The 10114-nt window shown below is 45.3% G+C and overlaps 1 long non-coding RNA gene across 2 annotated transcripts in view; it reads left to right on the forward strand.

Moving 5' to 3' along the window:
• Positions 1 to 4970: 4970 nt before the first annotated feature.
• LOC109384493 (uncharacterized) overlaps positions 4971 to 10114 on the forward strand; it is an 8019-nt gene continuing 2875 nt past the window's right edge. For both annotated transcript variants that reach the window (XR_002124411.1, XR_002124412.1), the window contains exons 1-2: positions 4971 to 7434; positions 9692 to 9933. This is a non-coding gene — a long non-coding RNA (uncharacterized LOC109384493). The remainder of the gene's footprint in view (positions 7435 to 9691; positions 9934 to 10114) is intronic.

The following is a 10114-nucleotide window of genomic DNA, read 5'->3' on the forward strand; positions in this document are numbered from 1 at the left end:
GTCACTTTTTTATCAGTAAAATGGAATTAATATTATTCCTCCTCATCCATTGCACAAATGAGGATCAAATGTAAAATGCCCTTTGAAAAATAGAAAGCATTATAGAAATGCAAAGTGTTATTCCTGAAAAACATTTTACTTTATTAAGCAAAGCTTTAATCATCACTCAGTCCAGATTTCTTTTCTTTATCATGTATTTAAACCAGTATTTCTCAAAATGTGGGCAGCAGACAAATCTCCATCAAAATGGATGTGAAGTTATCAAAAAATACTAAGCCCAATCCAAACCTATCAAAATTTTGGAACCCCAGATTTAGATGGAAATAGGCATCAACTCAATCTTTCCCCTCTCTTTGACAAGAGTCTGGACTGAAGCCCATTAATGGTAGCAGGCCATCAGGTTTGACTTTGATCTGTCTTGGCTTATGGTTTGCCCTCACCACAGGGATCAAATGGGCTGGTAAAGTAGTACAAATGGTGCCCCCATTTACTCAACCCCTACAGGAGCCAAAGAGAATGCAATGAAAAGAACAACATGATTGCCACTTTGCAGACAAACATGAACCCCGTTTAGCTTTAAGGACTGTAGCTGTTGGAAAACACCATCTCCTGGGCAGCTGCTTTGGCTACTGTCCCCAATTAACTTAGCAGAGTCTCAAAAATAGAAGACAGCCTCTGTTCTGTTATATAATAAACAGTTCTTTATTTGAAATGACAATATTTACTTTTCCTATAGTGAACTCCAGCAGCCTACTAGGCAGTGGGCAAACAGTAGAAATGCCTAAAACGGAAACTTGAGAAAGCAGTTTAGCTAGTAGATTACTCTAACTTCCTACTTAACCAACAGGTAATTAGAAGATCCCTCTGTTTCTCTTACATTTTATCTAGTTTGTACAGGATCATGGATTCCATGTGATTGTGTTACTACCATACATATCTTTCTTGTTTTGGTGAGTCTCGAAACATGCAAAATAGATGTGAGGTAGTGAGTTCTCCAATACTCAAGTATTTAAGCTGAGCTGGGGGCTGTCTCATCAAGAATGTTTTCTGGTGGGTGACTGGTTAGCTCAGTTGGTTGGGGCATGTTGCTGATAGCACTGGGGCTGCCGGTTTGATCCCTGCATGGGCCACTGTGAGCTGCGCCCTCCCTAAAAGAGTCAACTATGCCATTGTGGCATGAAAGCAATGTGTAACCATGGCTGTTACCCAATAAAATTTAAAAAAAAATGTTTTCTGAGGGATTCTTAGAATGGTAGGTTCAACTAATTACCTCTTGGCCTCCCCAACAGCAGAATCTGGTGTCTGTGTTTCCATGATTTTATTTTCAAATAATATTCCAAGGGAGAAAAATAATAAATTATGATTATCAATCTTTTCCAGTATTTAAACTCCCTCTTATAAGCAAGAAGCTGTGATTTATGTGGTTGTGTATCTTTATTATAAAAATTCTTTCTATAACTTTATAAGCAACAAATGACCACTATTTGAAGTAGAGACAACACTTTTAACTTCCTTTGAGATTTTATTTTCTATTTTTTTTATCATAGTGTGGCAACTCTCCAGAGCATTTTCATTTCTTGCAAATCTTGGGGGACAGGGGACCAATTGGATTACACTGTTTTAAAGGGTTCTTGCCCATTGAGAGATGTTTTAAAAATGTTTGGTTTTTAAGGTGGCATTCAGAAGGCAATGCTGGCTCGTTTTCCATCACACTGCTATGCACTGTTCTTTGGCCCATGAGATGTTCTTAATTTTTGTGACTGGTGCTTGGATTTCCTTCAGAGATTTTTTTTTCTTGTCTCATTCTCCTGGTTTGGTGTCACTTCCCTGCTAGCCATTCAGCAGAAACAATCACTTAAAGAGGACAAATGATTTCTTATCTAATTACTAGCTGGAAACACCTTAATTCCTACAAAATTCATCAGAAACCTAGAGCCTCCCCTATGGTAGAAAACTAATTTAAGAGTCCTCTTTTAAAAATCATACAAAGAAAAGTAAATTACAGTTAGGTCAATATCTGAAGTTTAAACTTTATTCCTGCTGATAGAACCTTCCTTTTTAAATGCTCCTACCTCAAGCAGAGTGAATGTTTTTTTTTTCTCAAACAATAGCCCACTAATGTCTTGCATTGAAATTACCTGAGGTGCTTGTTGAAATGCTGATTACAGGGTCCCCACTTTAAACCTAGGGAATCAAAAATTCTAAGGGTAGAGTCCAGCTGCATTTTTTACACATGCCTCAGGTCATTCACACACCTGCTAAAATTTGTGAAGCACTGCCCTCAAGATTAACCAATCCTTACTTTTCTGGAATTTCTAGTATTCCTTCTCTTAAAGAAGCCAAAGAAAGAATTGTAAGCATTGAAGGTACAGGTCAAATCTTGTCAGAGAATATGTATTCTACGATAACCCTGTTTATGAACACTTAATAGCTTCTCTGTGGGACAGTTAAGCTGTCGTAATTACCTCATGGTTCTGTAATCTGTATGTCTCCTCCCACATGACATTTGCACCAAGACTATGGCTTATTTCCAGGATGGAGGAACTCCCAAACCTATGTGGACGGATGCTACTTGATGTTACATTTTCTTTTTCTTGGTCATTTAAAGACATTTATGAAATTTCTTACAAATCTTGAACCTGAATGATAGAGTTAAACTTAAGGAGAATAACATTTTACAAGCACTCACTAAATCCAAAATCCAAATCACTGTAATCATTGATCTTTTTATGGAAAATTGCTTTTTAGATAAATTGGGAAGGATCTGGGATTCATAGCTCTTATCCCCAAACTGTCTCTGACTTACAATTCCACAGGCAAATAATACAACCTCTGCCATATTTTTGTAATAGGGATCATCGCTCTTTGTAATAAGGATAATAGCTCCCAACGTTCCAAGAAGATGAATGAGATCAGGCTTGTTCTTGAGTGAGAGATCCTATAAAAAGTGTAAATTATTAGTATTCCTTTTATAGGCCTTTAATGAGTTATCAACCTGTCACTGATGAACCTGCCTATTGAAATATTCCATTTCCTGTTTTTCAGGCTTACTGGGATAACACAATCTGCACTATCTGCTCTTAAATTTTCCTGGAGTATTTTTGGGAGCTTTAAAATTTATAAATAAATAAATAGATAGATAGATAAATAAATAAATAAATAAATAAATAATACTACCTTCCTCTCAAACACACAGGCACTCCTTAGACTACAGTGTCTGCATCTGTACCTTGACTTTGTATTGACTAGATTGATTGGACTTACTAAACCATTTGGGTCCTCAAAGCCTCAAGTGCTTTGGGTTTGCTAAAGTATCACTAAGTCCACCCTAACGTAGGAAAGTGATTTGAAATAAATTATTTACTTGATGTCATTCTTGGCTGTAAAATCATCCTACCCATCTATACAGTTCTGGTTGCTATTATGCAGACTGTTTTTTAAAAATTTTTGCTCATCCAAAATTATGGATTTTTTGAGACTCTAACTAGAAACAAACCAAACCAACACCTACATGCAGATCGCAATTATTAAATTCTTTGGTAAGGAGGAACCTCTTGTTGGCTCAAGAGGATCTTTGAAGATTGTTCCAGTATTTTCAATTTGCAGAGTGGTAGAAGGAATTTTTAAATATCATTGAGTCTGTTTGAACCTGATTAGCATACATAATTGCCTTATTTTCTAAAGTTTATTTTACAAGGACAAAACGTAACTTTTATGTAATAGAAGAAAAAACTGGAGAAACAACTAAAATCTAGGATATATGATAAATAAAATGGTTTAACAGATATAAAGAAAAGTGAGAAATGCATGTAAAAGTTTGGTGAGGCTGCTCCTCTTGGACAGTAGGTCCATATGGAAAAAAGTTCCTGGGGCTGAGTAAATGACAAATCACTACTGAGAAGTTCCTTGCAGAGATCCTAGAAAGAAAAATATTTATATCCATCTTGACAGTGGCTACAAAGAGATCTGGGGATAGTTCAGTGGCTTAGGTTTGGTTGACTTCACTTCTTGAACAAATTTGAGGATTAAACATTCACAAATGTTTCTAATATTTTCTGAACAAGGAAGTGAGATATTAGCACTTTTTTTCAGTATTGTATCTACTACCATTATAGCATCTGTCAGTTAGCCTTAACTTTAAGCCTAATACAAGAATCAATATATTCTGATTTGAGAGTTTCCCCCACATGGTAAAAATAACATGTTAAATTCCAGTAACTGGCATGAAAAATTTTAGTAGAACCCAGGAAGTTTTCAGAAACTAGAGCTTTTACATACTATGGAAGTTTTAATGTTTTGAAGGTTCAGTAAATTATGTAGTATACAAGAGTGAAGTCTAAATTACCCACTCAGAAGGGTAACCCTATAGCCCACATGTCTGGATCCATGGATGCAGATGGACAGATACACTTCATTTCTCCTGGGAAGTTTAGTTCTAAAAAGCTATCACTCAGAACAGACGGTTTTATGATTGCATAAAAGAAAAGGAAAGATGACAGAGTTGCTATAAAAATGAAAGGCCTTTGTAGTATTAACAGCTGAAAACATTAAGGCTTAAATGAAGATGTGAAACAAAAATCAGCTTAAAACTGCAAATTAAAAAAAAAAACTTGTGCAGAAGGGTTGAAGCATATGGACAACCCACCCAGTTTGCAATGAGGGCAATGGGAGCCCCAGACTTTAGCTTATTAAAGATGACCTTTCCCCTCTCTAAAATTTCAAAGCTGACGTTTCAAGTGCTGAGCAGACTGTGTGCCATATGTAACATGACCTCAGCTCCACTCTGCCCGAGCACTGATGGCATCACTAATGAGAGGTGAAAGGTCCTTTTCTTGCAGCTTTTTCAGAAACCCACCAACTCTTGCCTGTGAAGTAAGGCTCCTCCCCCCTCCCTTGATTTCAAGAGAACTGCATTTAATACACAACCCCAAAACACTTTTATTACCGGTCGATTTGCTTATAGCCACAGCCAAATGGCAGGATGTACAATCACATGCAGAAGAAAATATTTATTTTGACTCAGAAGGCAAAGGGATTAAGAGAACATTGTATTAACGTTGCCTTTCATCTATGTTTTAAAGGGAAATTCTCCAGAGGCGTCCATTGAAGTTCTATTTTTTTTTTATAAAGAGTATCAAAGACTTTTAGGAGACCAGGTGTGTGTTTATCTGAGGGGAGGAGAGAAAGGGAGGAAACTATATTAGGGGGAAAGGCAGCTTTCACAAAGCTGCCTCAGAGACTGCAAAAAGATGTATGTGCAGGAATCTGTTACAGGCATTCCTACCAGCCAGCTCCTCCCCCCCCACTCACCCACTCCTTTTTTTTCCTGCTGCTTGGAAACAAAATAGCTTTTTTTTCCCAAGCAGGTTATCATATTCATGGCATGGTCAATTTCCGTTTGCCAAGAAAATATTTAGGCTGATCAAAGAAATTACAAAATCGGATGAATAGAAACAGACGTTCCCACAAGAGAAGCGTTTCTCAATGTGAAGAGGCAGGCGGATTGAAGCCCACCCAGTTGCTCCTAGGAAATAGATCTCTTGCCAAAGGCTGAACTACAGGGCCACCTGGATTCTGCTGGAAGGACTTTGGAAGAGTCACAATTCCCCAGGAAAATCAGAGGGATCCTGGAGCTTGAGACTCTCTGGTGGTGGACATGTAAGATGATCGGTCCTAGTATCTATGTACAAATCAGGAGAGCCTTTACGTCCATTAATACAGAGGGACCTTTCAAGCCGGAAGATGAGTGAGTTTGGGATCCTTTTTGTTTTGCTTTGCCTGGTTTATTATGAGCACAGAAAGTCAAGAACACATTATCCTTTGTAAAGGAGAGAGAAATATGTACTTTTGGAATGGACGGATAGCAGTTTCTCCCGATTAACGTAAATTCCGGTTTTAGATGTGTGAGTTTGGGTGGGGAATGGTTGATAGTAGTTGTCTTCTGGACCCTCTGGTCTCCAAGGGTGCGCCCCGGCCAACTGGTGACAGTAAATAAGGTCTTCTCTCTCTTCGTTGTTCCTGGACAAGGTGTCTCCAAACCAGGTGAGGCCATTTGCTGCGGCGCCTGGATGTGAAGGACTGGCTAGTGTCGCGGTTTCCTCCCGCAGGACTCACGAAACTGAAAAGAGGGCTCCGCTGCTGGAAAGGGGATCCAGATTCCAACCCCCCTACCATCGCCACCACCGCTCGCCTCGGGCAAATTGGGGCACCTCAAATCCCAAGTGAAGCGTCTCTGATGCTTCCAGTTTTCCGAGGGAGAAAGCGAGGACGAGATGGCCCTAAAGGAAGGCAACTATGGGGAGAGCTCAAGGAGCCAAAGAAGTCTCCTTCCTGCGAGTCCTGCTCGGAGCTATGCGGCGCTGGCAAGGCCGCGGCTGACCATGCGATTCCCGAGTTGTGGGCTGAGAATCCAATTCAGTCACCCTATAGCCAGCCCCTCCTCGCCGCGCGCCCCTCACCCCGGTGGCTCAACCCGGCAGATTTTCTTTTCTTTCTCTCTTTTTGTTTTGGTTCGGTTCCTGCTGGTCGGAATCCTTTGCCAGGAAGACAGCGCCCTCTCTCTCCTCCCGCCGCGCCCGCCGCGGGCCGGCGCCCTCTCTCTGCTCCGCTGACCTCCCGGCGTCTTGCGCTTGCCCCCGCCCTCCCCAGCCCTGTCCAGTCCTTCCTCACGCCTCAGTAACCTCCCCAGGGAACAACGCGAGAGAGCGGCGGGGTCCAAAGCTTGCTCAAGTCCGGACCCCAGGTCAGCCGGGCCTGAACGCCCGACCTCTGGCGGCTTGACTGGGCGGAGCCGTCCCCGGCGCGTACGCGGCCCCCGGGAGGGGTTCCTGGCGCAGGCGGCGGGGCGGGAGTGAGGCCCGGCTCCCCCAGGCTGGGCACAGCCAGCTAGCGGGCGGGGCCGCGAGCACGCGGCGCTGTGAGCTCTCCCCGGCGCCCGCGCGCCGCGAGCTGGCCGCGCGCGCGCACCTGGCCAAGAGGCTTACCCCCGACCTTAGGATGGGCGGGCGAAACGTGGACACTGGCCTGCATGGGGGTTATGGGTGAGCGTGGAGGGTGAACTTTGAAGAGAGGCAAGGAAAAGTCTTACGGCCTGTTCCGCGAGTCCCCAAAGCGCCGCGGTCCGCGGGTTTCCAGGAGGGCTGCGCCAAGCACAGCAGCAGTGTTGGAAACATTGTTGCAAAAGCCAAGCTGGGGCGGGTGGACCAGACGCGCGGAGGGGCATGGGTGAGTGGGTACCTTCCCACTACCCTCCACCCAGTGTGTATTTCCCACAGCCCAGAGGACTAGTGCTTCAGACAAATGCCGCGCGGCCCAGTCCGGAGCAGAGGCAGTCAAGGTTCTGTCCGCGAAAATCTGGATCCTTTAGAACCCAAACAATGTACTCATATGGGAATGCAGAAACATTTCCCGTGGCGTGGATTTGCACCGGCGCAGGTACAGGTCTGAAGAGCACCCACCCCAACCCCAACCCTTCCCGGCGCCTAGGAGCCACAGGGGGAGCTCGCCTCGAGCTGACCCGGCTGCAGAACGCAGGCGGCTCCCAGAAATGCACTCATTGAGTCACAAACCACCGGCCGCCCCAACAAAGCGATCCATCTCTGCATCTCAGCGCCCAATTTGTCCGCAGCACTTTCTTCCGCAATTCAGAAGCATTATCTTGTTTTTAAAAGTATCGCGGCAGAAACGTGGCAATTATCCCGAGCTCGGGTTACGCTAAATGGCTTTAGTCTGAGAAATGGAAGAATACAAATGCAGCGAACGTGCTGATCGCCTTGCTGCCAGGCCTGGACCAGTGGTAGGGAGAAGCGAGCGAGATTTCCGCCGGGGAAAGGGAGGTATCGCGCAAGCTCCCACTCTTGGTCTTCTCGCCCAATAGCACCAGCAGAAAGAAGTGTTAGGCCTTTGTTCCTGGAGGTTAAGGCTACTGAGCGAAGGCCCCTCAGAGGTCGGGAGAGAAGGGGTCCTATCCCGACAGGACCGGGCCACACCTCTGGCCTCGTCTTTGGGTCAGGAACCAGTAGCTCCAGGCACTGCTCTGTTAAGGAAGGGAAGGAGGTCAAGGGTCAGCGGGGGAGATGGGGAAGAATCCAGCTCCTCTTTGGGACAAGTACACTAAAATTGGAGAGGGTGGATGGTACTAGGAGGAAATAACTGGGCGGCAAGAGGGGCCGGCTCTGAGGAATGGGGAGAGGCGTTAACTTCTGAGCAAGGGGCAGGCCTGGCCCGGGAGCCGGGGCGGACGCCGCAGGGTGGGAACACTAGAGAACTGGAGAGGCCGAGAGACTACGAGGCGTCTCCGCACCAGCGGGGGAGGGGGGCGGAGAGAGGGGGTAATGTTCTAAGAATCTTCACCTCGGTCCGCCAGGGTGCGTTTGGGCCTGGAAAATGGGGAGAAAAGAAAAGAGAGTAGCGAAATGCGTTCGGGTGCCGGCGCCGGGCGTGCAGACGCCTTGCTCGCCCCAGCCGCCCAGCCCGCAGTAGTAGCCACGCTGTGCGCGTGTCTCTTTCTCCTTCTGCTTAAACCAGCCCCCACATCTTGAAGTAATCAGCAGCCGAGAAGGGACTCGTCCCCCTGGCATCTCAGGTTAAAGAAGGAGGTCCAGGAAAATGTGGTAGAGCCATTACAAGAAACCCGAGCCGCAGTCATCAGGGACTCCAATTGCCATCGCATTAGGATTGATTAGAGACCAGCAGTACCGTAATGACCCGGAAAGAGGGGCAGCCGGGGATTATTAATATCAGAATGTGGCAGGGTGGTGGCGTGAGGGGAGGGAGGGAAGAGCAAAGTGGGGAGGGAAACGTTTTAAGTTACTAGGATTTATATGTAAGTGCAGGCTTACCTGAGGAAACCGGATAGTCAGTGAATCACGCAAACAATAAATCTAATTGCATCTAAAATTTCACGAAGCCTGATTTTTTTTTTTGGAGGAGGGCGGGCAGTAAAACCATCGTGAAAACCACGCTAACATTTTTATAAACACGTAGTTATATAAACTTATTGTAAGAATCCAAGTGAAGAGATGGGGAAGGTTGCTGGGTGTCCATTTTCCTTACCAATGGGCCTCTGGGGGGCGGAGGGTGGGTGGGGGGAAGAATTTGGGAGTGCATTTTTGGATCACTTTGGATCTTCTCTCCAGGGTTAGGGGGGCAATGGAGTGGACATTTTTGCAGAGTTTGCAGAGGAGTAACAAACCACATTTTAATCTAAGCGGTGACACCTGGGTAGTGTTTTGGTGTTTTGTTGTTGTTGGAGAAACCAACGATCAGGATGTCTAAGAGATGTAGAGAAGAGAGTGGTTTGTCTCTTTCGGACTGTGAGCCAAAACAAATCAGCCCCTGATGGTCTGGGCTGAAACGCAGCTCACTGGATAATTAACTCCATCTTTCCAGTCCACCCTAACTGTTTATTTAGTGTCACCCTGCATTACTGTCACTAGCACTTTCCTCTGAACAGGAGGAGCTGCAGGCTTTCACCTCCCAAAAGGAAATTCTTCTTAGCTTAGACAGATGCGGTATTCAGGATGTACATTAGTTGAGAAAAAAGTTGATTGTAAACTCAGTGGAAGATAAGGAAGCTTGGAGAGTATCTTTTTGTAAACTTGCCCTAAGGCAATATTAATAAAGAGAAGGGGACAAGAGTATCTTCAAGTCTTAAGAATGGATTCTTATAACACTCTCCTTCACTTTCCAGAAAGGTACTTGACATCTGACGTTGAGTGGCGTCTTCTGGCTCAAATCTGGCGGCTGGCGAGTCCCTGGGCCTGAGCCTCCTCAGAGCGCGCAGCTGAAGCCGGCCCTTTTCGCCCAGGTGGCCAAGCCACTTTCTTTGACTCTACCGACAGGCGCCCCCACGTTGTGACGACGCCACCACTCTGTGTGGCTGGATCCCATCGACTGAGCTGATGCCCCTGCCCAGACTTCAGAGTCACCTGGGTGCGCGACATCAGCACGCTGTCTGTGAAACCTCACAGCGCCTGGTCCCCAGGGGGGGGTGGGGAACAAAAAACAAAAAAACAGGCGCAGGCTCCCAGAGCCTTGCAGAAGGGAGGAAAACGAAGAGAGAGAAATAGATACAGAGAGGAGAGAGAGAGAGAGAGAGAGAGAGAGAGAGAGA

Source organism: Hipposideros armiger, unplaced genomic scaffold (genome assembly GCF_001890085.2).
Source record: "Hipposideros armiger isolate ML-2016 unplaced genomic scaffold, ASM189008v1 scaffold_5, whole genome shotgun sequence".
Lineage (NCBI taxonomy): Eukaryota > Metazoa > Chordata > Mammalia > Chiroptera > Hipposideridae > Hipposideros > Hipposideros armiger.